The sequence below is a fragment of the Miscanthus floridulus genome, chromosome 15 (assembly GCF_019320115.1).
Source record: "Miscanthus floridulus cultivar M001 chromosome 15, ASM1932011v1, whole genome shotgun sequence".
Taxonomy (NCBI): domain Eukaryota; kingdom Viridiplantae; phylum Streptophyta; class Magnoliopsida; order Poales; family Poaceae; genus Miscanthus; species Miscanthus floridulus.
The window spans coordinates 24,078,547-24,106,141 of NC_089594.1; the positions used below are offsets into that span (position 1 = coordinate 24,078,547).

A 27,595-nucleotide genomic window follows, 5' to 3' on the forward strand; every position below is an offset into this window, starting at 1 on the left:
CCCACTTCCCTGATATCCTGCCCATGGGGGGTCCTATAGATCTCCCATCGACAAGCCTCCGAGCATTTCATGATTGAGCTTTGGGAGCTGGGTTGTTGTAGACTTGATCCGGATTCTTCTTGAAGTGAAATCTTGAGATGACCTTTCTTGTGGCTGATGTGCACTTTTTTCTAGAAAAAGTGCACTTAGTGAGTGTAGCCCTCGAGCCTCTTATTTTTTAGTACAAAAAGCTAGAGGGTCAAGAATTCAAAAATATGTTTTTTCTATGGTGGGTACTTGTAGCCCCCAAGCCTTCACCGGGTTCTTTTTTGTAAAGAAGCCGGTTGAAGGGTCTTGGATTGTCTTTTAGTGTCTGTTTGTGTGATCACGGGTAGATTCTGTATATCCATGGGTGTATGTTCTCTTGTGCTTCACATGTTGTATAGTTGCCAAGAATCTTGCTTTTTGACACTGTTTGCTTCTTTTGTTGTTTTGCTCTTTTGTTTCTTCCTTCTTTTCTTTCTCGTGATCCTTGGCCTTTCGTGTCCTTCTAATGGCTATAAATACCTCCTTGGTGATCTGTTGTTTGCCTTGAGTAGGAAAATTTTCTGGTTCTTCCTCATTCATGGATATGCTGGTGGGCTTATGCTTGCTTGATAGCACTTGCTTTAGCAGTTAGAAGAGTTCTTGTGTAAGGGATTAGTAGCAGACTAATCCCTCAGGGAGATTTTCCTAAGAAGTTTGAGGGAGCAGATAGAAGAGCCCTTGTGAGGTGGCTTCCATGCCTGCTCTATCTGCTTTTCAATCTTTGGGCTGTCACTGTTGCCGGACCTGGGTTGACAGATGTGGTGCGCTCCACCTTCTTGGCGGTCAATGTTTGCACCGAACTCCTATTATCTCAATATTTATTGGGGTTTGGTTGATTGTTGAATCGGGGTGCTCATCCACGACGTCTCAAGCTTTGACGAGTTGTCTTCCTATCCACAGCCCAGGATTTGCTACGTCTCTTGAAGTTGTAGTGTATCCGGGTTATTTATATTCTGTTAGGCATTCACCAGGGGCTTCGTGTTCTTTACCACGATGATTTTATTGTGGCCTTGGCTCTGCTTTATATTTTGTGACTTGTGGTCTTTAGTGGTAGTCGAATTCCACGGGGCTCCTTGTCATAACACTTAGAGATTCCCTCTGTTTGTTTTTGTAGGTCTACTGTGACTTTGTAAGCTGTGTAATCTTGCATCCTTATGATTAATGAAATAAATGAGTTTTCTTGTTCTGTCTTGTCCTGGTGCTTGACCCTTTTCTGGTGACAAGTTCTTTCTTGTGTTTCGAGTTGTTTGCTTGGCAACTGGTTGCTGTACTTTGTTGTCGTACTGGTTGTTGAATGATTCAATATACGTCTTTACAGGTTGTACTGTTGATGTGGAATATTCTCTTGGATATGCTTTATCTTGTACTGTGGCTATCCTGGGTATGTACTATTCCCTCGTGCTGGTCCAGTCACGTCTGACCTTTCACTGTAGTTCTGGTGGCTCATATGGTTGTCCTTTTAGAGTTTTTTTCTTCATGGACTTGGTGTATGTGCACCTGAGTTATTCTATAAACACTGTTAGCCTGATGCTCCTTGCTGCATATCACTTGTAGTTTCTTTCCATCTTTTGTAGCCATGGGTATTGTATTTTGCGAGCTTGACCAGCCCCCGAGCTTGTTTTTCTTTCTTTGTTGATCCTTGTTGGTGAATGGTGTAGGTCTTGTGATTGGGATTAGTAGCAGGCTAATCTCGAGGTGGTATTTAGTTGTAAGGAGCATTAAGACAAATGGTGTAGGGCTTGTGATGTAGGTGGTGCAGTGTTGCGCTGCCTCATCTTCTAGTGCCTGCCCTCCGTCCTTCTTGTTCTTCTTACAGTGATGATTGGCGCGTGGTTTGGGTTGTTCTTCGACAGTCCAGTGAAGATCAGCCCTTGTTTTGCTCTGTGCTAGTGCCATTTTGGTGTAGTCTAGGTGCAGATCAGCACGTGTTGGGAGTTGATGCCGGGTTGTTGAGGTAGATCGAGCTTTTAACTTGGAGAACCTATGCGTCACTCTGCCACCTATAGCAATCTTGGATGTGCGTCCTTTCTTTGGAGCGAACACATTTAGGTTGTTTTATCCTGCTTTGTAATATTGAATCTTGGTGGAGGGGTTGTAAGCTCAAATTCTACTGTTTTCTTTGCTGCCGCGCTGAATGATTTTCTTTGCTTTCTTTGTCGAATTCATCAGATCTTGTACTCTATTATAATCCCAATGTCTTCTTGACCAGTGGAATAAAGAATAAGGGCATGTTTGGAATGGAGGAATGCAAAACTAGAGGAACAGAGAAAAACACAGGAATAGGAAGGGAATAGAGGTTGAAAACACAGGATTGGAAAAACATAGGAATTTATAGAAATTGGCGTTTGGAACAAAGGAACATGGCTAGCATTAGGAATTTAAGAGTTTTGCTAGAAACTCAATGGCTTAGGCTAAGCATAACAGTAAACAAAATTCCTTTCGTTTTATAAAAAAAGCTACAAATAAGTTGAAGCGTCATGGATGGCCCACAGTGCCAGATATTATCCTTCCTTCCTACTCTAGTTGCTGTGGTTCAATTGAGCACCCCGATCTTTTCTATCTACTGTAGTACTACTTTAGCGTTATTATCCTTTTCCTCGATTCCTCTGCTAATCATGGTTCGTCGTCAGGTTGCAGAGACAGCAAGCACTGGTTCGCTTGGTAATCGCAAAGGAAAAGAAAACAAGGGGTCACTGGTGGATGTTTTCTTTCCTATGAAATCGGCATCCAGCTACAGGAATCCAAAGGAAAGGAAAGTGAATTTCCTCCATTCCAAACACTCAGTCCAGCTTCTTTTCCTCCGTTTTCTTCTTCCTGCGATTTTCCTTCACATTTCTTGCAATCCAAACAGGCCCTAACATTGTTTCTGTTGGAGGCTAGGTTGTTCGTCAGTGTATCCGAGTTCTTTTTCTCTATTTGATCGTTGCTTCTGTTTGGCTGTACTCCGGGTTCTAACGGACTACTTGTATTTATTCCGTCAGCGTTGTTTCCTTGTGAACGGGTGACTCTAGCATCCAACCGTTATATTCTAAACGGATCATTGCTTTCTTTCTGGCTGCGTACAGTATTTGCCGGTAAGTTGAAGGGACATTCTTGGTAACCGCGTCGTCTGGGCCGCGTGGGCCGCATAATTTCTCCTTATAAGAATAACCGTCTTGCTACTGTTTGCTTCACTTGCTCTTGCCATCGGAAAAATTCCCCAATCCACTCAATCCCTAGCTTCTTTTTCTACAAACCCTAGCTCTCTGCTTTCGGTGTCATAAAAAGCCTTAGCTTTCTTCTTTGCTTCCGTCGCCCCCTTAGGATTCGATTAATGGTGAAGAAGGGCAGCAAGGGTAAGGGTAAAGCTGTTGACGAGGAACAAACCCTGAAGGAGATTGTGAATCCGGAGTTCGTCGCAATGAGGCAGATGCAGAAACAATTCCCCAAGCCTACTACCCAAGAGGCTGATTTGGCATTGCTCGTAGAGCATGGGCTTCTGCAAGATCCTACTACCCATAGATCCCCCATCGACAGAACCTCTACCGACTCATGGTGGCGGGAACAAAGCGGGCACAACCTCTCTGCGGTGGCGGCATGGGAACATGGTAGTCAGATGAGGCAAACATGCCCGACGCTCCTAGGTCAAATGAAGGACGGGTTGTTCCTAGGTGAGACGAAGCTCACCGAGTCGGTCTCCCTAACGCCTAACACTATCAGTTCCAGGGGGTTAGAATAGGGACGGTGCCTTGTCTCATGGAGGTGCGTGTGAGTGTGTCGTGCTCTAGGGTGTTGTACTGTCGTGGGGGCCGTAAAGGATCGGCCTTGCATTCCCTTGGTGTGGGGAATGCTGCGGCGCCATGGCGTGAACACGATGGTGAGGATAGGGCAAGGCAGTGGAAGCTCACCACGGGGCTCGGGGTGGCAAGCAACGGCTCAGCGAGAGTCAATGCCGTGGCAAAGTGATGCAGTGCCGGCAAACCTGCATTGGCGACGAAGACGATCAACGTCCTCTTCGGCTCCGGCGAACTCGGGTTCTCCTGCTCCTTCCTTCCTCTTCCTCCTTTCTCTCCCTTCTTCACTCTAGGCTTATTGCAGGGTAGGTGGAAGGGCTCTAGTGGCGGCACGGGGAGTGGGGAAGCCCTAGGGCACTGGATTGGGGCTTTTGTAGCCCGAGCATGGCCGTGGCGACTGTGAATGGTAGGAGATGGGGATGGGGGTACATGGAGGGCAATCAATGGCTCGGCGCTACGGTTTGAGGGTCGCGATGCGAGGCGTCGGGTGCCCTGGCGCTCCCGTTTGGAGTGGCGGCCGGTCAAAAGGAGCACTGGTGGCAGGCGGGACTGGAGCTACAATGGTGCAACTTTATGGTGGCAGGCGGGCACTGCTACAGCTGAGGGGTGCGAGCGGCCACGAATCATGGACGTGGCACGCATCTAGGTGCGCGGGGGGTTGGTGGCACACTGGGTGGATGCCCAGGATGAGTGGCTGGCCTGGATTCCCTCCCTTGGCGCTGGTGCTCTGCTTTCTGCCATCGCAAAAGCAGAGGAAGAGGCGAGGGAAGGGGATGACATGGTGGGGTCTAGGAGTCAGCGACGGAGAAGATGCGACGAGGCTAGCCTGTCGTGATGTGGGGAGGCGAAGTGGAGTAGGCCGAGGTCACGTGCTGGGTTGGCTACGTCCGTGGGCCAACTCAGGGCGCTGACAAGGCGAGCGCGGGATGTGGCGCCAGCGGGGCTGTGGCTGCGAAGGAGGCCAGGCTGGAACGGGGCACCGCGCGTGCGGGTTGGGTCGTGGCTTGGCTGGGCCGATTATGGCCTGCGAGCGGCGAGGGCGCTAGGTGTGTCAGGCTGGGCTGCTTGCTACTGCTACTACCCGCGTGGGCCGAGAAGAGAGGAAGGAAGGAGTGAACTGATTTGGAGAATAAAAGGAAAAACGTTTTATTGATTCAAGGTAATTTTGCATGAATTCAAAAGAGAGTTCGGAGGAATTCAAAGCGGGTTGGAGGGAGAAAAAAAAGGAAAATGGAATCTCCCTTTTTATGCCCCTAGAAACTTGGATGAATTCAAAGAAATTGAAATGGATTCGAAGAGAGTTTGATGGGAGAAATGAAAAGAAAAATATTTTTTCCTTTTGAGACTCACGGAATTTTGTAAAGAATTCCAGAGGAGATTCGAGAGGAATGAGAAGGAGATGAAAGGCAATCGCAAGGATTGAAAGGAGGTTGCTATGGATTTGTGCACTTCGATAAAAAACCTAAACCAATTAAAGAACTCCGACAAACTCCTAAAAACAATTATATATGAATGCAAGCTTGACCTAGCAACTATATGCTTCACACATTGCAGGAAAAAAAATAAAAAGTTTGGATTTTTGGCTTCTCGAAAAACCAAGATTATTACAGCTGCTTGGATGGTTGGGTTCGGTTGACAGAGGGTCTTGCTGAGGTTGCTCCATCAACGGAGGAGTTGGTCAGTGTGGTCCAAGGGTTCTTCTCGGAGGGGTGAGACTAGCTCGTGCCCTTCTAAGAATAGCCTCTGGGGTGGCGGACCTAGGATTTTAGTATAGGGTATGCCTATAAAAAAGTTCTGATGCATTCAAAAAAAATCTCATTTAATTCGGTAAAACCATTTTCAAATCAGTAAAACCACATGCATCAATAATATGATAAGCCCTAAATTCAAAGATTAAGCTATAAACTACGATATAAAGTTATGTTGCATGCTATGTTGCTAAAATGATCTTACAATTTATCTGACCTTTTAGCCAACACGTTTTAAGGGGCATAAATGTCTCGACTATATCATTTTATTCACTACAAAGCAAATATGTCGTTTAATAAATATGACTAAACAATCATTCAAAAGATATCACCTATCTTATTTCAAGTTCATTTTTACTAAATGGATAGCAGCGTAGGAAATACCCTTTAATTATTTTAATCAGGCAGTTAGCATACAACCAGTAGGTAGCAACAGAACAGTTTGGGTGGATTAATTAATGACGTACGCATCGGGACCCTCCAAGGCCTAACTACGTGGTCCTCCCGTGGCTGCGACCGTTCTTGGGCCAGAAAAAGGCTGTTTCGGCAAGGCCGTAGCGGCGGCCGCTGCGTTATCGTCTTCTCAAGTAATTTTTTCTTGTTTTCTTTTTTCACAGAAATAACAGAATACATGTATATGTCCTCTACTGGCTGGAACTACAGGTACCGCCACTTCGTCAAGGAAATCTTCCGACAGATTGAACCCAACCATACTAGGGCGCTAACAGTGCAGAAACTAGAGATGGTTTCTATATTTTAAGACCTTGTGCTAAGAAATTATGCTTCACAATGCAATATTTCTACAATTGAGTCCAGATTAAAATTACCCAATCATTCACCTTCTATCACAGTGAGTTCACCAGATCCTCTGCTCCATGGCTCACCTTAGTCTCGCAGTACTTTTCTCCTTGCAGCAGTGAGTACATCCACCGGCCGGGAGCCTGGGACGAGTACTAGTTGGTCTCGATGGCACCGGAGGAGCCATGGAGCCCGCACGCCGCCCGCTAGATGCAGCAACCCATCTGTGCGTGCTTTCCATGCGCGGTAGGGCAGCGCAGCCGCACAGGTCAGCGAGCGGCAGCGCCTGGCCGGCGGCCGCGATGGCATCCTTGCCGCTGCCGTTGCCATCGGCAGCGGCCCTTGCGGTGCGATAGGCTTGGGGCCGGAGCGAGGAGCCTGCCGCGCGAGGTACCACCGGCGGTCCGCGTGAGCGAGGCTCCGCGACAGCACGCGAGCCGGCGAGTGAGGCCTGCGGCGGCACGTGAGGTCCCACGGGGAACCTGCTGAGCAGCGGCGAGCCGGCTACCGGGGCTTCGCGGCGACGCGCGAGGATGTCGTCGCTGCGTTGCGGCGAGCCGGCAAGCGAGGCTCCGCGGCGGCCGCACGAGCTGTGGCGGCGCGCGAGGTCCTGCGGCGGGCTCGGCGAGGCTTCGCGGCGGGCGCGCTTGGCCGTGGTGAGCCGGCGAGAGTGGGTCTGCGTCCGCGCGCGGGCGCACAGGATCTGCAGGTGCCCATGGAAACCATGAATTCCTTCCCAACGCGGCGCGATATACAGGCTGTTCGCTTGCTCTAATCCATAGTAAATTTTCGCTCGGAAACAGCGTTTTTCTCTCACACCAAACCAGCCAGCAGTAAATAATCCACGATACGATACGGCCTCTCGAACAGGCTGATAGTTTCATGCGACTTCGTGATGTGTGAAGATGTCGAGTCTAAGGGCATGTTTAGATTAAAATTTTTTTGCGCAGTATCTGTCGCATCGAATCTTGCGGTGCATGCATGAAGTACTAAATATAGACGAAAAAAAATTAATTGTTAGGTGATAAATCGCGAGACGAAACTTTTGAACCTAATTAGTCCATAATTAGACACTAATTGCCCAATACAAACGAAAGTGCTACGGTAGCCAAAATCCAAAAAAATTTGGATCTAAACGGGGCCTAAATAAGAGTCGGTTTCTTTGTTTTTGGCTCTCTTTTCTCATTAAATCATGTGGCAATAAATATATATAAAAACCATGATGGTTTGTGCATTGGGAGTGTCCTTATGCTCTAGCTAAGGCTGGACAAAAAAAAACTCGTAACTCGCTAGCTCGCTCGACTCGCTCGTTAATGGCTCGGCTCAAGCTCGACTCGTTTTATAATAAGCCAGCTCGTTTGGTAATGAGCCAGCTCGTTTGGTAATGAGCAGCGTCCGAACGGAAAAAAAAAGTACACAGAAATTTCGTCTTTTTATTATCGGTTGCCGTAGCGCCCGAACGTCCGGCGCACTAGGCCTCATTTAGTTCCACTTCTGACTGTAACATTTCGTTTGTATTTGTTAATTATTGTTTAAACATTGACTAATTAGGCTCAAAAGATTCGTCTCGCAAAATACAAGCAAACTGTGTAATTAGTTATTTTTTACCTACATTTAATACTCCATGCATGTGTCTAAAGATTTGATGTGACGGTGACATGATGGGGAATCTTTGCACTTTTTCATTTTAGAGGGGAACTAAGCCCTCGTTTAGTTGGGTGAAAGGTGGAAATTTGGCTACTGTAGCACTTTCGTTGTTATTTGACAATTAGTATTCAATCATAGACTAATTAGGCTCAAAACGTTCGTCTCGCAATTTTCAACCAAACTGTGCAATTAGTTTTTTTCGTCTACATTTAATGCTCCATACATGTATCGCAAGATTTAATGTGATGGCTACTGTAGCACTTTTTGAAAAAAGTTTTCGTGAACTAAACAAGGGCTAAACAAGGCTAATGCGTCTGGACGCCGGTGCCTGCTGCCCGCCTAGTCCAATCAATCGATTGAGTTATCCCTCGTTTAGTTCATCCCAAACTCCTAACTTTGTCACTATGTAAAAAGAAGATTTCCCGTCACATCAAACTTGCGGTACATGCATGGAATACTAAAAGTATACGAAATTAAAAACTAATTGCACAATTTGGTTGTACTTTTGCGAGACGAACATTTTGAGCCTAATTAGTCAACGGTTGGACAATTATTACCAAATACAAACGAAATGCTACCGTGACGCTACATTACATTTTGCCAACTTTGCACATCCAAAGCTTGGCAACTAAACTAAGGCCTTAGTTCCTCTCTGCTCTCGTTGTTATTTACTCCCTCCGTCCAAAAATGAGTGATGTTTTAAGGTTTTCGTGCCATGAGTTTGACTCGATTTGTAGAAAATACGTGCAATATTAATATTTTTAAATAAATTTGTTAAAAAACTAGACTGAAAGATCTTTTCGATGATACTAATTACTTAGCATAAATATTTATATATTTTAATATATAATTACCGGTAGTCGTTTCTTCGGGAAGCGAGAACGACACTTATTTTGGGACGTAGGAGTATCTATATTTTTTTTTTTCATGTTTCTTGTACCCGCATCCACACTGATGCGCTTGCACGCGCACTCACACTGCTGCGCTTGCACGCTCGCGCCTCTGCCACCCATCTCGCGCCTGCTAGCCCTGCACCGGTCCACAAACACATGGGGCTCGTGGGGACCATGCGTGACACCCAACGCCTCTATGCCACGCTTGACATCGAGGAGAATTATATCGGTCCGCAAGCACAAGGGACTCATGGGGACCACCACCACCTATGCCTAACACCAAACGCCTCCATGTCACGCCTGGCGTCGAGCAGATAGTACAAAGATGATAAGTGAGTTGCAACAATTGATCCAGTTTTGAAACATCCGGTCGCAATAATTACAACATACGTTTGAAGACAAATAAAATATTTAAAATATATGTATGAAATAGTTACAAAAACACCTAAAAACACCATAAACATATTATTACAACAACACCGAACAAACTGCTGCAACAAATAGGTGGAAGTAGTTGAAACGCCATGAACATATTATTGCAACAACACTAAACAGACTGCTGAAACAAATAGGTTGAGGCAGTTGAAACGCCATGAACATATTAACAACACCGAATAAAGTATTGCAACAAATAGGTTGAAGCAGTTGAAACACTATGAATATATTATTGCAACAACACCGAACAAAGTACTGCAACAAATAGGTTGAAGCAATTGAAACACCATGAACATATTATTACAACAACATCAAACAAGCGTTGCAACAATAAGTGTGCAACAACATCAAACAAGCGTTACGCTACTACAACAACAGAAACAAGCTTACAACAACAGAGCTCGTTGAAACCCTAGGCACAGTTGCATTCCTCATATCCAAATCCACAAGAGGTGTACGAAAGGAGGAGAAGGGCTCAGTTACTACCTACCTTGCCATAAGCTACTGTCGTATCAATCATCTACGGTGGCATGGAGGGCGTGGGGACAGGAGGGAGGAAGGGAGGAGGAGGAGGGATGGCACGGCCCGCTAGAAGCCAGTTGCAACATTTCTCTAAAATATATTTGCTTGGACGAATGGTGCTCGTTGTTGTGGAGCTCGAGGCCACTGGAGTGTGCGGAGCTTGCTGCAGAGCTTGTTGGCGGCGCGGACCTCGGCTAGGAACACAGCAGGTGGATGGAGCACTAGCCGCGATAGGAGGCGCAAGCACGGGCATGGACACGCCTGGCTCCTACAGGGTGGCGCCGGCGAGCGGCCCTAGGCGAGGGCGGCACCAACGAGCGGCTCTTTGCGTCTGGCGGCGCCGACGAGCAGGTCAGGGCGAGCGTCCGGCGCCAGGGACAGCGCTGGCCGTTCCGACGGCAAGCTGGAGGCGCGCAGACTAGAGCTACAGCGAGCGACGTGGGCGAAGTCCGCGAGTGGATGAGGATGAGCCGCAGGTCTGAAGGGGAATGAGCAGTGAGATTTTTTTTTCTATAAACGCGGACTGAACACAGGATCCGGATGGATAAGGACGCGTCCGTCCGTATCCGGACACCCGCCCTGGACTATCACCGTTTTATTATTGGCATATATATATTGGCATCTCTCTCTCTCTCTCTATATATATATAGTTAGGTGTAGTGGCAAAGGTGGTATACATCAGGCAATTATGATCCAAATACAACACGTAGTTTTGTACCATGTATAAACAGAGTAAACATAATAACAGATTTTATACAGGAACAATAGGACTACGAAAGTAAGAAGGTTTGGTGATTCGATGGACATGTGCTGATGGTGGGAAGATGCTGATCTTGCATATGTACTGAACCAAAAACGCAGAAATCTACTCTCTTTACACTTGAACCAATTGATACCTGTGTACAGACCAAGGAGGAGGTTTGAAAGTTGATAGTAGAAGTAAAAGAGATTAACAAACAGAGCATTTAACTGAGAAAATCGTCGTTTGGGTGGGTGGCAGGGGGCTTAACACCTGATGACAGCAAAGTGGTGCAATACTATAGATTATGGAGCAAACAGAAACAGGATTATGTAAAGAGCAGGAAACGTAAACCTACGTAGCAACATATTTTATCAGACAGTAGGACTAAAATGGTTTGAGAACATAACCGAGTAACTTGCTCTGAAAGTTTGAATAGTACCACTGTTGTTAGGAACTTAATATTGTACTATAAGGGGTACATATCAAGCTAGTTCGGTACAATTGGGGTAGATATCAAGCTTGGCATGTCTTATTTGCTAGCTCGAGCTAGCTTGTTTCGAACGCGAGCTATGTATGAAAATCAAAAATAGAAAATGGAATTTGGGTAACTTATACTCACTCCATCCCAAATTGTAAGACGTTTGGCTTTTTTGGCCCCAAGTTTGACCACTCGTCTTATTCAAAAAATTTGTGCAAATATAGTCAAATTTAAGTCATTCTTGAAGAATTTTTATTAATAAACCAAACCACGACGAAAGAAGTGATATTTTACACAAATTTTTGAATAAGACGAATTATGTAAAGCATCAACCTCTGCCACCTCATCTTTTCAGCAGAAGTAATAAACGGTAAGGGCAAAATATTCCAGTGGGATAAGAACACCATTGGATCTGAATTATACCAAACAATTGACATGGAACCATGAGATAATGAAGGAAAATAACACCCAAATTAGAAGTGTTTTAAGAAACAGAGACATGAATTTTGGAGGCATCTTGGAAAAAGGTGAGACCTAAAGCATGTCATCGTAGAGCACCAATTTATAACAAAAATAAAACAGGAAGGTACAGACGAACTGGGGCTGAAGATGTTATGGCGCTTAGCCTTGCTGCGTAGGGCGTATGGAGGTGCGTGGAGAGGATGGGGGTGCTGGCGCTGGCGGCGGCTTGGAGCCGTGGTGGCGCTAGGGCAACTCGTGAGAGGAAGTGGAACAGAGGACGCTGGGCGCCCAAGGGTGTCAAGATGACACAATCCCAGGCTAATCTCATTAATTTGCAAAGTTTGATTCTTATACAATCTGACCCAACAACCTGACGCTAGAATTAAGGAAACTTCTAATCAAATCAAATCTAAATAAACTGATAGCTGACCAAGTCTAGCTGACCAAGTCTGGAACCTTGGGCCCTGGCCGGTGGTGTCCGTGCTCAGCCACGTTGCTCCTTGGCTCGGCGTTCATACGTCTTGCCGACCATAACATCTCCCCCCCCCTCGGGGAACAGCTCGTCCTCGAGCTGGAAGGAGGGGTGAGCTTCGCGAAACGCAGGGACCGGCTCCCAAGTCGCTTCAGACACCGGCATGCCCGCCCACTCGACGAGAACGTGCCACACGCCGTGGCGAAGTTCCGATCGGAGCACGCGTTCCGGGCGCTGCAGCGGCCGACCGTGGCGTAGAGGAGGCAGGGCCGGTGCAGCAGAGGGCGGTGTACCCCGGAACAGCTTCAGGACGCCCACATGGAAGACGTCGTGGATGCACGGGCCATCTGGAAGCTGGAGACGGTACGCCACCTCACCGACGCGGCCGATCACCTGGAACGGCCCGGTGTACTTGGGCGCCAGCTTGCCCCTGCCCCCAGGCACCAGGTTCTTCGTGTGGCGGTGAAGCATCCGAAGGAGAACCCAATCGCCGACGGCGAACTCGAGGTCGCGGTGGTTGGCGTCGTAGAACCGGCGGGCATGCTCCTGAGCTTGAAGAAGACGAGCACGCACCTCCTCAAGGAACTCATCCCTGTTGGCGAGCAGGGTGTCCACCGCGTCCATGCGTGCCTGCCCTGGGACATAGGGCAGCAAGTCTGGGGGAGCACGACCGTACACCACCTGGAACGGGGATGTCTGCCGTGTGGTAGGCCGAGTTGTAGCAAAACTCGCCCCACGGAAGCCAGTCGAGCCAGTCACGCGGCCGATCACCTGTCAAACATTGAAGGTACATGGTGATGGTTTTGTTGACGGCCTTGGACTGCCCATCTGTCTGCGGGTGGAACGCAGAGCTCATGCTGAGCTTGACGCCGGCATGACGAAAGAGGTCGCGCCACACATGACCTGTGAACACCGGATCACGGTCGCTGACGATCGACTCCGGAAAGCCGTGGAGCCTGACGATGTCCTAGAAGAAAGTGCGGGCCACCGACGATGCTGTATACGGGTGGCCGAGTGGAATAAAATGGGCGTACTTCAAGAACCTGTCCACCACCGTGAGCAGCACGCTCTTGCCATGGACCTTGGGCAGGGCTTCGATGAAGTCGAGGGAGATGTCGGCCCAAACGCGCGACGGCACCGGCAGGGGCTGCAGCAACCCGGCCGGATGAAGAGTGTCCATCTTGTTCCGCTGACACATCGCGCAGGACCGCACAAAGTTGCCGACGACGCGGCGGTTGTGCTCCACGAAGAATTCCGTGCGGAGGCAGAGTAAAGTCTTCTGAATGCCCTCGTGCCCCCCCCCCCCCCGTGTGGGCGAGCTGGAGGACGTCGTCGAGGAGCGGCGAGGAGCTAGGCACGAAGACGCGGCCCTTGTGCAGCAGCAGCCCTTCGCGGACGCACCAGGAGTCGCCGTGGTTCCCGGCGGCCACGGTGTCGCGGCGAGCGCGCAGGGTGTGGTCGGCCTCCACCTCCCGGCGCAGGTCGTCGAAGAGCCGGAAGGTAGGCACCGAGACAGCCGAGAAACAGGCTGCGGGCGCCCCAGAGAGAGCGGCCCGCAGCGGCTCCTCACCGTCCCGCCTGGAGAGAGCGTCGGCGACGACGTTGGAGCGACCGGGGCGAAATTCGACCCTGAAATCATACCCAAACAGTTTGCTAATCCAATGATGCTGTGGAATTGTAGATAGACGCTGGTCCAGCATGAATTTCAAGGCGTAGTGGTCCGTCCGCACGACGAACGCTCGTCCTCAAAGATAGGGCCGCTAGTGTCGCACCGCCTGGACGAGACCGATGAGCTCGCACTCATAAGCCGCGACCTTCAGGTGGCGTGCTGCGAACGGGCGGCTGAAGAAAGCGATGGGCGCGCCGTCCTGGTGCAGCACCCACGCCAAACCCGGATCCTGAGGCGTCGCAGTCGACGACGAACGTGGCGGAGAAGTCGGGAAGGTGCAGCACCGGTGCCGAGGTGAGAGCGGCCTTGAGCTCGGAGAAAGCCGCATCCGCCGTGTCGGACCACTGGAAAGCATCCTTGCGGAGTAGCTGCGTCAATGGCGCCGCTATGACGCCGTAGTTCTTGATGAAGCACCGGTAGTATCCGGCGAGGCCAAGGAAGCCCCGGAGACCGCACGCCGCTCGTGGGCGAGGCCACGACTGCATGGCCGCCACCTTGGCTGTGTCCATGGCCACCCCATCCACCGTGATGACATGGCCAAGGTAGTGGACCGCGGCTGTGGCGAACGAGCACTTGGACTGCTTGAGGTGGAGCTGGTGCGCACGCAGGACATCGAGGACGGCACGAAGGTGCTCCGTCCACGACACGCTGTAGATGAGGATGTCGTCGAAGAAGACGAGGACGCAGTGGCGGAGGAACAGCTTGAGGACGTGGTTCATGAGCGCCTGGAACATCGATGGTGCGTTGGACAAGCCGAACGGCATCACCAGGAACTCGAAAGTGTCCATGGTGTGTCCGGAACGCCGTCTTGTGTACATCTGCAGTCGCAACACGCACCTAATGATAGCCCGACCTGAGATCCAATTTGGTGAAGAACTTGGCACCATGCAGCTCATCTAGGAGTTCCTCAACAACTAGGATTGGGAACTTGTCCTTCACCGTCACGGCGTTGAGCGCCCGATAATCGACGCAAAACCGCCAGGAGTCATCTTGCTTCTTGACCAACAGCACGGGCGCGGAGAATGGTGACGTGCTGTACTAGATGAGGCCATGTTGGAGCATCTCATCGCACTGCCGCTCTAACTCATCCTTCTGCAGTTGCGGGTAGCGATAGGGGCGTACCGCCACCGGCTCGGTACCCGGCTTTAAATGGATGTGGTGATTGCATGCTCTGGCCGGTGGGAGCCCCACTGGCTCAGCAAAGACGTCCTGGTAGGCCTCGAGCAGGCGCTCTAGTAGGTCGCGCTCGGACCCTTTGTCGGTGTAGAGGTCGGTCGTGAACAGGGAGGCTGCTGGAGTCGCGGGCGGCGCGCCGACCCCAGCCCACACCACGCAGCGGCCCTAAAACGTGAAGGCCATGCGCAGTGTCACAAAGTCCCAGAGGATGGGCCCCAACGACCTCAACCACGTGAGGCCGAGAACCATGTCGTATGGCGCCAGCGGAATGGAGAAACAGTCCACCGTGAAGCGCTCGGCGCTGATCCGAAGTTACACACCGCGAGCGAGGCCTTGGCACTCGACGCGGTCACCGTTCGCGACGATGACGTGGGCACCGGCGCTGTCGGTGAACCGGAGGCCGGCGCGGCTGGCGGTGTCGGGGTTGATGAAGTTATGCGTGGAGCCCGAATCCAGGAGCGCCGTGAACTCGTGGGCACTGATCTTGACGCGCAGCTGCATGGTGTCGCGCGCACGGATGCCCGTTGCTGTAGATAGAGAGATCATGGGCTTGTCGGGGTCGAACTGCTGCTCCTCTACCGGCGGGTCATTGTCCGACTCTTCTGGCTCCTCCACAATGTAATCCGGAGCCTCGAGGTAGAATAGGCGGGCACATTTGTGACCACGGACGAATGGTTCATCACAATTATAGCACAGCCCCAGCTTGCGGCGTTCCGCCATCTCTTCCTGCGTGAGGCGCTTGAAGGATTTGGTGGCGTCCGTCGAGGCCCCTGACGAGCCACTGGATGCCGACGGAGCCGGCAGGGCCCCAACCGGACGGCGTGCGGACCGCTAGGGTGCCGGTAGGGGTGGTCGCTGTGGGGCGTTGCGCCGTTCGAAGGCTTGGGCCAAGTGCATGGCGTGCTGCAGGTTTTGAGGTTGATGGAGCTCGACGTCCACCCGGATATAATCTGGGAGACCCCCGGTGAAGAGCTTCGCGCGCTGCAACGTGGTCAGATCACCGGCGTGCGCCGCCCGGGCCTAGGAAGCTTCCATGTATGTGTCCACGTTCGCCCCGAATGGCAGGCGAGCCAGGTCCGCCAAATGGTTGGTGTTGAGGGCGGGGCCGAAGCACTGCAAGCAGTAGCGGCAAAAGTCCGGCCATGAGGGTCGGCCAATGTCCGTCTCCAGGACGAGGTACCACTACTGGGCGACACCCTTGAGATGATAGGATGCCATCCAGACTTTGTCCACCTCGCGCGTGAGTTGGCCCCTGAAGAATTGCTCGCATTTGTTGAGCCATCCCAGAGGATCCTCCCTTCCTTCGTAAGTTTCGAATGTGATCTTGTGGTACTTCAGCACAATGGCGGCCTCGAACTCCGACGGGGGTGGTGGGTACGGCGGCGAGGGAGCCATGTGGGAGGAGGCCGGGGTCGGCATGGAAGCCACGGCCCCGAACCCTGGTATTGGCGACGGGGAGTGCGGGAAAGCGATCTGGGTGATCGGCACACCGGTGGACGGCGGCGATGGCGCCGGCTGGGAAGCCTGCGGGGCTGCGGCCGGCTGCTGTGGAGGCAGCGGCGCCGGGAGGGACAGCGGCAGTGAAGGTGACACCGACGCCGATGCGGAAGAGTCCGCGGTGCCTACCGCGATCTCCGTGATCACTGGCGAGGAGGTCGTGGGCAGAGTCAGGATTCCCCCATACCCGGGCAAGCCGAATTGCGAGAACACCGGACGCCCATCGAGGGCAGAGAGCCGGGCGCCCTGATGCGCCAGGTGATTGTTCATGGCGGACATCTGGAGCTGCATGCTGGCGAGCATCTCTGCGATGGATGCCAGCGTTGGTGGTGCGGCGGCCGGCGTGGAGTTCACCAGGGCGCCGGTCATGGTGACCAACGGCAGGGACACCCCGGAGGTTGGGACGGTGGAGGAGGCGGGTGGGATCGAGGGCGCAGAGGCGTTGGTGGAGGCGGCCGAGGAATCCATTTGCGGCGAGGTCTCTGATACCAAGTTGTTATGGCGCTTAGCCTTGCTGCGTAGGGCGTATGGAGGTGAGTGGAGAGGATGGGGGTGCTGGCGCTGGCGGCGGCTTAGAGCCGTGGTGGCGCTAGGGCAACTCGTGAGAGGAAGTGGAACAGAGGACGCTTGGCGCCCAAGGGTGTCAAGATGACACAATCCCAGGCTAATCTCATTAATTTGTAAAGTTTGATTCTTATACAATCTGACCCAACAACCTGACGCTAGAATTAAGGAAACTTCTAATCAAATCAAATCTAAACAAACTGATAGCTGACCAAGTCTGGAACCTTGGCCCCTGGCCGGTGGTGTCCGTGCTCAGCCACATTGCTCCTTGGCTCGGTGTTCATACGTCTTGCCGACCATAACAGAAGAACAGCCGGAAACTAATAGAAGTAGCAAGTATCCCAAATATGGCACGCAGAATTTCTAAAACAATCGAACCTAAGAACCAATAGGTTGGGAAAAATACAGAGATCTGAGCATATGAGTTACCTCTTATAGAAATTGGAATGAATCACAGTTCATGAGGAGTCAATTTCATGTAGCACCTAAAGTTGCTCTTTCCCTGGACCAAGAGATAGAATGTATGAGAAAAATGAACTGTGAAGTGAGAAAGCAAGCAGCGTAATCGAAATTGACTGAATTATAACAAAAGCAAAACAGCAAGGTACAAACGAACTGGGGCCAAAGAACAGCCGGAAACTAATAGTAGGTAGCCCAAATATGGCACGCAGAATTTATGAAACAACTGAACCTAAGAACCAATAGGTCGGCAAAAGTATGGAGATCTGAGTATGAGTTACCTCTTATAGAAATCGCAATGAATCACAGTTCATGAGGAATCAATTACATGTAGCATCTCAAGTTGTTCTTTCCCTGGACCAAGAGATAGAATCAGTGAAGTTGTTCTTTCCTTGGACCAAGAGATAGAATCCGTGGGCCTTTCAAGATCATCAGTCTATATTCCCAAGCTACATGGGAGCTCATTTTCATCAGAGGCTATCCAAAAAAAAATTGCATCACATGCACCAAGCATTAGGGAAGAAACAGCAGGTGTTCATTGGCGTAGCACTTGAATCAGTAAGAAATATTGTGCAGGAATGAAATCCGTATGATAAATACGCGCATCAGATAGCAGTATGGAGGTTGTCCGAAGTTAGCATGTCTATGCGATCTTACATGAGAAGAGGAAGCCGGGAAATCACTTAAAAATGAGGCACATGGTCAGATTAAGATGAAACCTGAAGGTGCGAGAGGGAGGGACATACAGAGCAGTCCTCGAGAGCCGGCAGTGGAATGGGCGGCTCCTACATAGGAGAGGCGGCTTAGACCGCAGCGGCGCCCAATCAGTTGCGCTTGCGCAAAGGGAGAAACGGAGGGAGAGAGGATGCGGGGGAGGAGGCACGGGACGAAAGAGGAAAAGGAAGCAGTCACCTGCCTAGGGATCCGATGCCCGAGATGAGCCTCTGCCACCGACAGAGAGGAAGAGACGACGCTGGGCCGGTCGCTGAGGAAGAGGCAGCCAGGGCCGCCTCGGCTGTGCCGCCGGGGTGCCGCTTGCGACGCAGGCGGGGTCGCTGGTGCAGGGTGCGGCTGGCGGGGCCGAAGCCGCTCCGTGCCGCTCGCGCTGGCCGGAGGAAGGGGAGCTGCCGTTGTGTTTTTTTTTGTTTTGTTTTTTTGGTGGGTGTCGGTGGATGTGGGCAGAGGATAAGGGCGAGCGGAGAAAACAGGAGGGGCGCAGCGGGTGCATGGAGCGTGGCGGGCATCCAGCGCATGGGGAGCAGGATCGGACGGGCACGGGCAGAGAACTGTGGATGAACAGGGATTTGGGTGAGGGAATCGGATGGCTGTAGCTAACCTGTCACACATGTAAGGGCTTGTTTGGAATGGAGGATTTTCAAAGGAAAAATAAAGGATTGAATTATATAGGAAAGTTTCCTCCACTTGGTGTTTGGAACAAAGGAATGTTACATTCCTTTTCAAAGGAAAGGCTAACCTTGCTTCACAAAACATAGGGAAAAAAACATCCAAGGAAACACAAGGGAAAAATTCCTACAATATTTTCTCAAGCTTTCAACCATGAAAGCTTTGTTTCTTAGGCACATGTGACATTTTTGTTTTCCTGTGATCCAAACACCTCAAAGTTTTTATTCCTGTGTTTTCAAATCCTATAGTTTTTGACTTTTTGCTCTACTCTATTCCTGTGTTTTTTTCTATTCCTTCGTTTTGCATTCCTGCATTCCAAACAGGCCCAGGCTTTTATAGATTACTAGCAGGTAACCCCGCGCGAAGCGCGGGCAACAGGAAGCGCTCGAGGGCGGGGGAGGAAGGGGTGGTACTGTTCCTTATCGGGTTGAGGACTGGTCATCACGGATCCGTTACTGTAAAAAAGAAGGGGTGGTACTGTTCCTTATCGGGCTGGGGACTGTTCATCCCGGATCCGTGTTCAGCGTGGACCCGATACCCGGTACTGTTGACCCACAGAGATCTGAGTGTGGGGTGTGTTGGATGAACAGTAATCACGATGTGACACCTCCCAAATTTATAGTCTTTTATAGATAGATTACAACGAATCTTCCACTTAAGCCAAATAAAAAAAAGGGCCCAATAGAAAAATGCGACACGGAGAAGACTGCTCGGCACATTCCTCCGCTCCAAACGCTAAATCGAGCATAAAAAAAATTTGTTTGGAATGTAGAAATTTTACAGGATTCATTTTATTTTCACAGAGAAAAAGTACCGAAACGGAAAAAAAATCCAGCATTCGGCCTAAACCGACCAGCCAAAAAAATACCGAGCACTCAAAAGAAAAGAGTAGGCCAGGTCCTTTCTCTCTCCCAACTGTTCGGCCGCTCTGCTCCCCTTCTCACTCGCCGCGCCCGCCGCTACCGCCAGCTCCGGCTCGTGCTCAGGGTCCGTCTGTCCAATGGATCCACACCTGCGTCAAGTCCAAGGTCCATTTCCCAGTCGGTAACCGCCTTCCGGCGCCCACCATCCGCCGTCACACCCTGCTAGGGTTCCCGTCCAAGACAGATCCGTCGCCGCTTGTTGATACGCGTCTCCGGCCGCCGCGCCTCGAGCACACGGCTAGGCAGACAGCCGCTACCCCCTTGGCTCCTCACTACCTCGATCAGCCGTAAGCCCCGACAGCCCTTCTGCAGGACTGCAGTCTGCAGTTGTCAGGCAAGAGCCGCGCAGCTCTCCACTGCTCTTGGTCTCATCTCATCTAGTCATTGATGAAGTGGTGAGGTTCAATTTTAAACTTCTGCTACTTAGACACTGCCATTTACAGTTGAAGCATTTAGTTCAATTCCTAACAATTCCATTTTATGTTACTGCTGCTAGATAGTCGAGGTATTGGAAATATTGCATTGCTCTTTAGGAATATGGATTATTGCTTTTAAGGAAGAATGAAAATACTGTTGCCATTTTATGGGTACTGTTTCAGAATTGAACTTGATACATTTTGAGACCTTGTAAAGTCCACACCTCGTGCTTTTTTAATATGGATTATACTGAATTGGCAAATTTGTACTTGTATAACGTTTTTTGAGTATGGATTATACAAAATTGCATGTGAAACATTGCATAGGACTGCCCTATGTATGCAAGGAATTTTAATCTTATATCTTTTCTGTTCTGACTGCTGTCTTGGTGGATCAGATCGCCAAACGAGAGCTGCAATCACTCAAGATGTCATCGTCTCAGGCAGCTGGGGGCAGCACATGGAAGTGCCGCCACACCTTGGGCCCTGGATCTTGCTGGGTGTCACTGCCTGAAGATCTTATTCATATGGTGGCGTCGCGCCTGCTTGACAGTGACTTTCTGGACTACGTCCGCTTCCGAGCCGTCTGCACGAGCTGGCGGTCCAGCACCATCTCCCCGAGTGGCCGCGGGGTCACTGACCCGCGCTTCCACCCGCGCCGCTGGATGTTGCTTCCCGAGGGCCACTACCTGTACCCAGGACACCCCAACCTGCATGGGTATGTCCACTTCCTCAACCTCGACACAGGGACCTTGGTCTGCGTCCAGATCCTGCTCCTAGGGGATCACTGTGCCATTGACTCAGTTGATGGCCTCCTGCTTCTGCTGCGGAACTCAGACCAGGAAGGCACCGTTTGCCTTCTCCACCCTTTCACCGGCGACATCACTGAGCTCCCACCCCTAGGGACCCTCCTCCCACAGCCACAGGTCGACTCTTGGCTACCCAACGGCCCTACACTACACAGGATAAGAAGACTTGTAAGATTTGTTTGTGCTTCTGTTTCCTTCAAAGCTGGAGCCATGACCATCATGCTTGCGCTTCATGACGTAGCGCGTGTAGCCTATGCTACCTCCCAGGATAGGCAATGGACCCTGTGAAGCTGGCAATGCCCTTTGATCTATTCACCATTGTCGTTCCAGGGAAAGCTATACATTTTTTGCCAAGTGTATACTCCCAGATTAGATGAAATGCACCAGGTCTTCCAGATTGACCCTCCCGAACAGGATGGGGCCGGTGCAGATCCTCAACTACAACCACCGAAGTTGATTGCCACAATCCCCACAGGCAAATTCATCCAGCCTGATGGTCTGGTACAATGTGGCACAGAGATCTTGGTGCTTGGACACAATGACCTTTTAGTGTCACAAATTTTAGTTTGCAAACTCGCAGACCTTGTGCTGCAAAGGTTTATCCCAGTAGACAACATTGGAGGCAATACCTTATGTCTTGGAGAAAGGAACCTAAGTGTCTCCTCTAAGATCCTGCCTACAGTCAAGGGTGACAATGTTGTCTACAAGCGTTCAAGACAACCCTATCTTGCACAGTACCACCTCAGTAGTGGCAGTTTGACACCAGCAATTGATAATTGCAGCCTGTATGGCCGTGCACCGGGACCAAGTAGCCTCATCCACTATATCTTCAGCTGCTGCAATCGTGATCTGTGGTATGTAAGTGTATTTAGTTTATTTTCTTTCTGCACTGTCTCTCCCTACAGTTACTTGTTTTGTTTTGGGCTACCTAGAAGATTGTTCCATTATGTGCTTGTAGGAACCGAGGACTACTATTCAGAAGAGCAAGGGATGCTGATGGATGGTTTGTGGAATATGAAGAGCAAGATCAATAATGAGGCTAGTCCTTCATCCCTTGTTTTCTATACCAACACATGGTTCATCAATCTTGGACTAGAATTTGCCAATACCTTTATTATTTTTTAAATCACAGTACAACGTAGGCATGCATACATGTACGTACACTCATCTCTATGAATGCAAGCATACACACCATACCCCTATGTCTCGAGATTGACAAAGTCATGACATGAGCCTCACTGTCAATGAGTATGTTGCCTACCACTGAAAGAACAAGGCCGTTAAATCTTGTTGTAAAAAAAACAAGGCCATTAAATCTTGGAATAAATCTAGGAAAATGCGAGCAATTGTGTGCAGTAACGGAGCTATGTAGAGGCCAAAGTGCCCCCCTAGCAATTGCATTTTCCTAACGATGTCTATGGTTAGTACTTAGGAAGTATTAGAGATTTATACACAGAGATAACTTGAAAACTATTGGCCCCTCCTTGAAAATCTGCCACTGCTCAAGTGTACTTTAACCTGGATGGGCATGTTCCACCACAAGAAACCCAACCACCTGAGCTGTGCTCAGTTTGCCAATACCCTCTTTATTTGTAATCCTACATGCCAGTTCTTATGCTACTCGCAAGCCCTTGTTTTGTATGCAAATCCAATTCGCACAACCAATTAATTGTTTCATTCCTTTTTTTAATGTCACATTATGTTATTTTCATATCTATTAGTTGAAATTTACGTCATTTATACAATTATACTGCAGCATTATATAACCCATCTTCCAAACAAGCCTTTATAATGTGCATTACTGCATTTTCCTAGATATTTCCTTCACCAGACCTCACTTTGTGTGGGAGCTTTCCACCCTTGCCTTTATTACTGAATGCAGAATGGTTGCAAAATTAATAAGATGCTTGTTATGATCGGCATCTCCTATACCAGGCGCAGGCCCATTAGTGGCTAATGTAGGCGCAGGGATTAGGGGCTCAAGGCCCAATTTATCATATTTAGCACTATATTGATAATTCCTATTGTTAGATGAGAGGGATAGCTATATATATATCTTTGTAAGATAATTTGGAGGAATTAAGCAAAAACATATTATTGTTTCCGGCTTCCTGAAGGGAGCCGGGAGAATTACTTTGCCCTAGCCGCCTCTTCCCTCTTCCTTCCCGCGAGCAGCAGCCATGGCACCAGGGCGCCGACGACAGGGCTTCCAGCCACGTCCTCCCCTCTTCCACCCCTACAACCTCCGCAGCAACTCCGGTAGGGCTACTAGTCCTATCAACCTGGTATCAGCGTTGCCTGGAACGATGTCGGCCCCTCCGCCCTCCGCGTCGCTGCCGATCTCCTCCACCGCGCCGCTGCCCACCACGTCGTCCGAGATGTTATGACCGGCATCTCCTATACCAGGCGCAGGCCCATTAGTGGCTAATGTGGGCGCAGGGATCAGGGGCTCAAGGCCCAATTTATCATATTTAGCACCATATTGATAATTCCTATTGTTAGATGAGAGGGATAGCTATATATATATATATATATATATATATATATATATATATATATATATATATATATATATATATATATATATATATATATATCTTTGTAAGACAATTTGGAGGAATTAAGCAGAAACATATTATTGTTTCCGGCTTCCTGAAGGGAGCCGGGAGAATTACTTTGCCCTAGCCGCCTCTTCCCTCTTCCTTCCCGCGAGCAGCAGCCATGGCGCCAGGGCGCCGACGACGGGGCTTCCAGCCACGTCCTCCCCTCTTCCACCCCTACAACCTCCGCAGCAACTCCGGTATGATGTTGTAAGGTGCTTCCTACATATAGAGATTTTGCCCATTTGTCTCATTACCTACTACTGTTTTGTGCTACCAGCCTACCATAGTAGAGGTGGATGCCTTAGTTTAGTGTAAGGTTCATGTGTGCAATGGCCTGCCCAGCCACCGGTTATCCCAAAATAACTAATTATCAAGTGCCCCCTTTTCTCATTATCCTGAAACAATCGTTCACATTTGGGTAACTGTATTCAACACAGAGGCACAGCCCTACTCACATTATATCCAACTGATGCACCGTATCCCTCTATGCCATATTGTTGCCGCCCTTCCCAAGCTCTCTTCGTTGGCCTCCTTCACCCGTAGCAGCAAGTTGAGTTCGGCAGGGTGAGTTTGGCAGGATGAATGGTTGTCAGTGATCAAGTATTAGCTAGTTTAACACACTGCTGGGTCTGACACTCTGACTAGTGATTTCTACGTTTATGTAGTTTTGACCAAAGTAACTATGTGTTGGGATTGGGATTTTTTTTCATGACACTGGTGGCATGCTGCAAATCTACATAATTGGTTTATATTAAAATGGTCGAAACGAAGTAATCCTAGAACTAGCTTATATTTTTTATTGATGATATGAAGTGCTATGTTTGTGCTTTCTGTCAACAATATTGATATTATCAATATTCTTCTCATACCCCTTTTCTTTTTGCACATTATATTTTTATATATTTTATTAATCAATTTGATTCAATGGGTATAATCATGCATTTAACACAATATTCTTCTCATACCCCATTTTCAGGCGTAAACCAACACTTGTCTACCAGTTTATACCAGCATAGCAGTTTATAGCAGTATCAAAAGGATATGAGATTCCCAGTTGTGACAAATACTATCATTGCTTATGCTAACTTTCACAGTACCTTGCCGTATTATGTTACTATATATTGTTCCTTACAAATCTTTATAGACGTGCTGCACTCTGGCACCAGAAAATTGTTGTAATGTGGATCTTGACAAATTTATTGTTAGTATACCTCTATCGGTAAAGTGTGATGTTTAGGTGGAAACTGAACGCCATCTTTTCAAATTCTGCCAAAGAAATGGCAAGGTCTTATGTTGCTGCTTTAGGGACGTTCTGCGTGGCGCCTAAACTCTTCTGCTGGTTTGGGATCAGTAGGATCTTTGCTTGATTTACAGTGGCGGATAGCAGACTCGCGGTGTTATTTGTTGCAGGCGTTACTGGGAAAGCTTGAAACGTGACAGTCAAGTTTGAATCAGCTGTGCTTTAAGCCTTTGACATAGCATCCACCGCTCTGCATAGAAAAGGGCAGTGACCGATTTACTACTACTATTATTTTTTTCTGTCATATGTATTACTACTACTAATTCATAAAAGAAAGTGTTTTGTAGCGCCATAAATGGCACCCGTCCAACAGACGGAGACCATGTCTATAGATCACATTCACTTGTTTTATACTAAATAAACTTTGGCTATGTCCATATAATTCGTACAAGAGTTTTGGATTTCCTCGCTCACAAACCAAACATTTGTTTCTGCCCCCCGAATCTTCTTTAAATGTATCCTTGCCAAGAATTCGGCATTACCCATGTTCTGATATTGCCAATTTTCTAAGAGCTCTCTAGTGGTTTACTATGGCTTAACAAGACCCAAGCTTTAGCCGTGCAATTTGAGATGTGAAGTGTGCATTGTATTAGGCTATTAGCATATGTCTCTTCTTTCTGCAGCTAACACTTCTGTCAAAACTATTAGAGAACCATTGGGAGGAACAATCGAGTTTCTTTACGGATAGCGACTAACCCTGGCTTTCTGTCAATTCTGGTAAATGTGTTCAGTACTCTACAATTCTAGCCTGTAATGGAATAGTTATGAAACCTACTATTTTGTTCATTATAATTATTTTTGAGCAATGACCCTAATAAACTGTGGCACAAATATTTCATACAGACGTGTCGGTAGCTGGCCTTTTACTATTGTATCATAACCACACAAACCCTCAAATGCAAAGGCTTGACAGATAAGTACGTCACTGTCAATTCCCTACATGTACCATGTGCATAATCCAACGTTTTTTATTCAATTCCTATGAGACTTTACCATTCTTATCTTGCCTCTGGCGATACCATGTGCACAATCCAATGCATTTTTAGTCATTCCTACGAGACTTCTACCATTGTTATCTTGCCTCCGGTGACTGAAAGAAGGGATGGTCTTTGTAAAGATCATCATTTACCTTATCACTTGTCATATTTTAGGTTGGTTTGAATAATTGTTTGGGTTGATAAAAAAAAACACGATCGAAGGGGGAGAGGCCCCCCACCCGTATTTCATTAAGAAGAAAGCGATTCTCCCGATCGCGGAAAAAAACCCCGAACTCTGGCTACGCCAGCGAGGGAATTTTTATTTGCCCCCAGCCCAAAGAGGTGTCGTCGGAAAGCACTAACCAACTGAGCTAGCTCTTTGGCATAGCTTGGGTTGATCCATCGCTACACCATCCTCACTTGCATATCCCACTAAAGTTAATGAAATGAACTTATGATAGACCATCATCTAGGTCAATTGTTACAAAGTGTGGATCAAATGAATATTTTGAGTGATAAATTCGACAAAAGCAATATATGATCAGTAGAACACAGAGACATGGTGTCATGAACATGTGCTGTACAGGCTCTCCAACATGTACATCATTGTTATATTCGCACTTAATCACTCGCATTTGCCAAACCAACCATCTTCAGCATGTTCCGGTCCTCCTTGAATCTCTCGAGGACTGTCCCCTTGACTAGCTCCAGTTTTTCATCTTGTGATCCTCTCGTTTGTATACCCCAACATTCAATTACTTCTGGGCTGAACCTATTTGTCTTGGAAAGGGGAGGGCTGGTAAACGTGCTACAAGTAAATGAGTGCCCTTGATCGAAATTTGCAGATAAAAAGAGTCCGAAATGATGTGGCTGCCCTCCAAATCCAATACCATTGGGTATGTTCTCAGAGCTGAAGTTTATAGCACACTGTCAAAATAAGCTAATGATGTAAACTACCCTTTATATTCTGGAGATGATTAGTAACACAAACTGTGAAGGAAAAAAAAGCAGGATATGTCAGAGCAGAACATACCCATTGCAAATTCTTGTTTGCTCCAGTAGGGCGGAAAATGGATGCTTGAGGATATAATTTGAAGAGGAATGTCTTCATGTCACCATAAAAATTACTGTGCCTTTCCCAAGGCTGTGATGCATATCCACCATAAACTGAACCTTCTGTATCCTTAACAATCAGAACAGTCTGAGCATCTCCATTCCTATAAAACAAGAAACATATCAGAGAAGGACATATATAGGTCCAAAATTATTCAGATGGAAAGTATGAGCAGTGATAGGGCAAGAATAAGGACTCTCTTGAATCATGAGGATAGGTTGTAAAATTGCCATGTTTTTGCCCATTATTAGCAATGACAATTGGCATCAATGCGGCTGCTAAACAAAGAAAAGTGACCAAAATCATATCATAAGGATGGAACTTAGTTTCATTATGCCATTTCCATATATAATAACACATCTTTATTATTATTATGAATAAAGTTTTAAAAATGTGGCTTTCACTCCAGCAGATCTACAAAATTGAAGAGTACTCACGTTACTTTGCCTAAGAAAGTGTTGAAGCTTTGTCCATGAAGAGAACTGTGATATAAAAGCTTCCACTCTTGCACCTCTTGTTGGGAAAAGCCTCCTCCAATATGCCAGGCATACTCTTTATTTAGAAGCAGCAAATCAGTGGAGATGTTTTCAGGATAATGAAGCAGTGGTACTTCAAACCCTGGTCTACCTACTGTCGGGTACCATAATA

The 27,595-nt window shown here is 48.5% G+C and overlaps 1 long non-coding RNA gene and 1 pseudogene across 4 annotated transcripts; one reads left to right on the top strand and one right to left on the bottom strand.

Moving 5' to 3' along the window:
- Nucleotides 1-10,495: 10,495 nt before the first annotated feature.
- Nucleotides 10,496-18,571, bottom strand: LOC136506609 (uncharacterized). 4 transcript variants are annotated; one of them, XR_010771675.1, is made up of 4 exons: nt 18,318-18,571; nt 17,683-18,186; nt 17,372-17,444; nt 10,496-10,778 (listed from the first exon to the last, which is right to left on the bottom strand). It is a non-coding gene; the product is annotated as an uncharacterized lncRNA (long non-coding RNA). The 4 variants fall into 4 exon arrangements; XR_010771674.1 differs by having other exon boundaries at nt 17,683-18,203; XR_010771673.1 differs by having other exon boundaries at nt 18,314-18,571.
- Nucleotides 18,572-19,700: 1,129 nt separating this feature from the next.
- Nucleotides 19,701-24,772, top strand: LOC136508379 (uncharacterized; annotated as a pseudogene).
- The last annotated feature ends 2,823 nt before the right edge of the window (nt 24,773-27,595 follow it).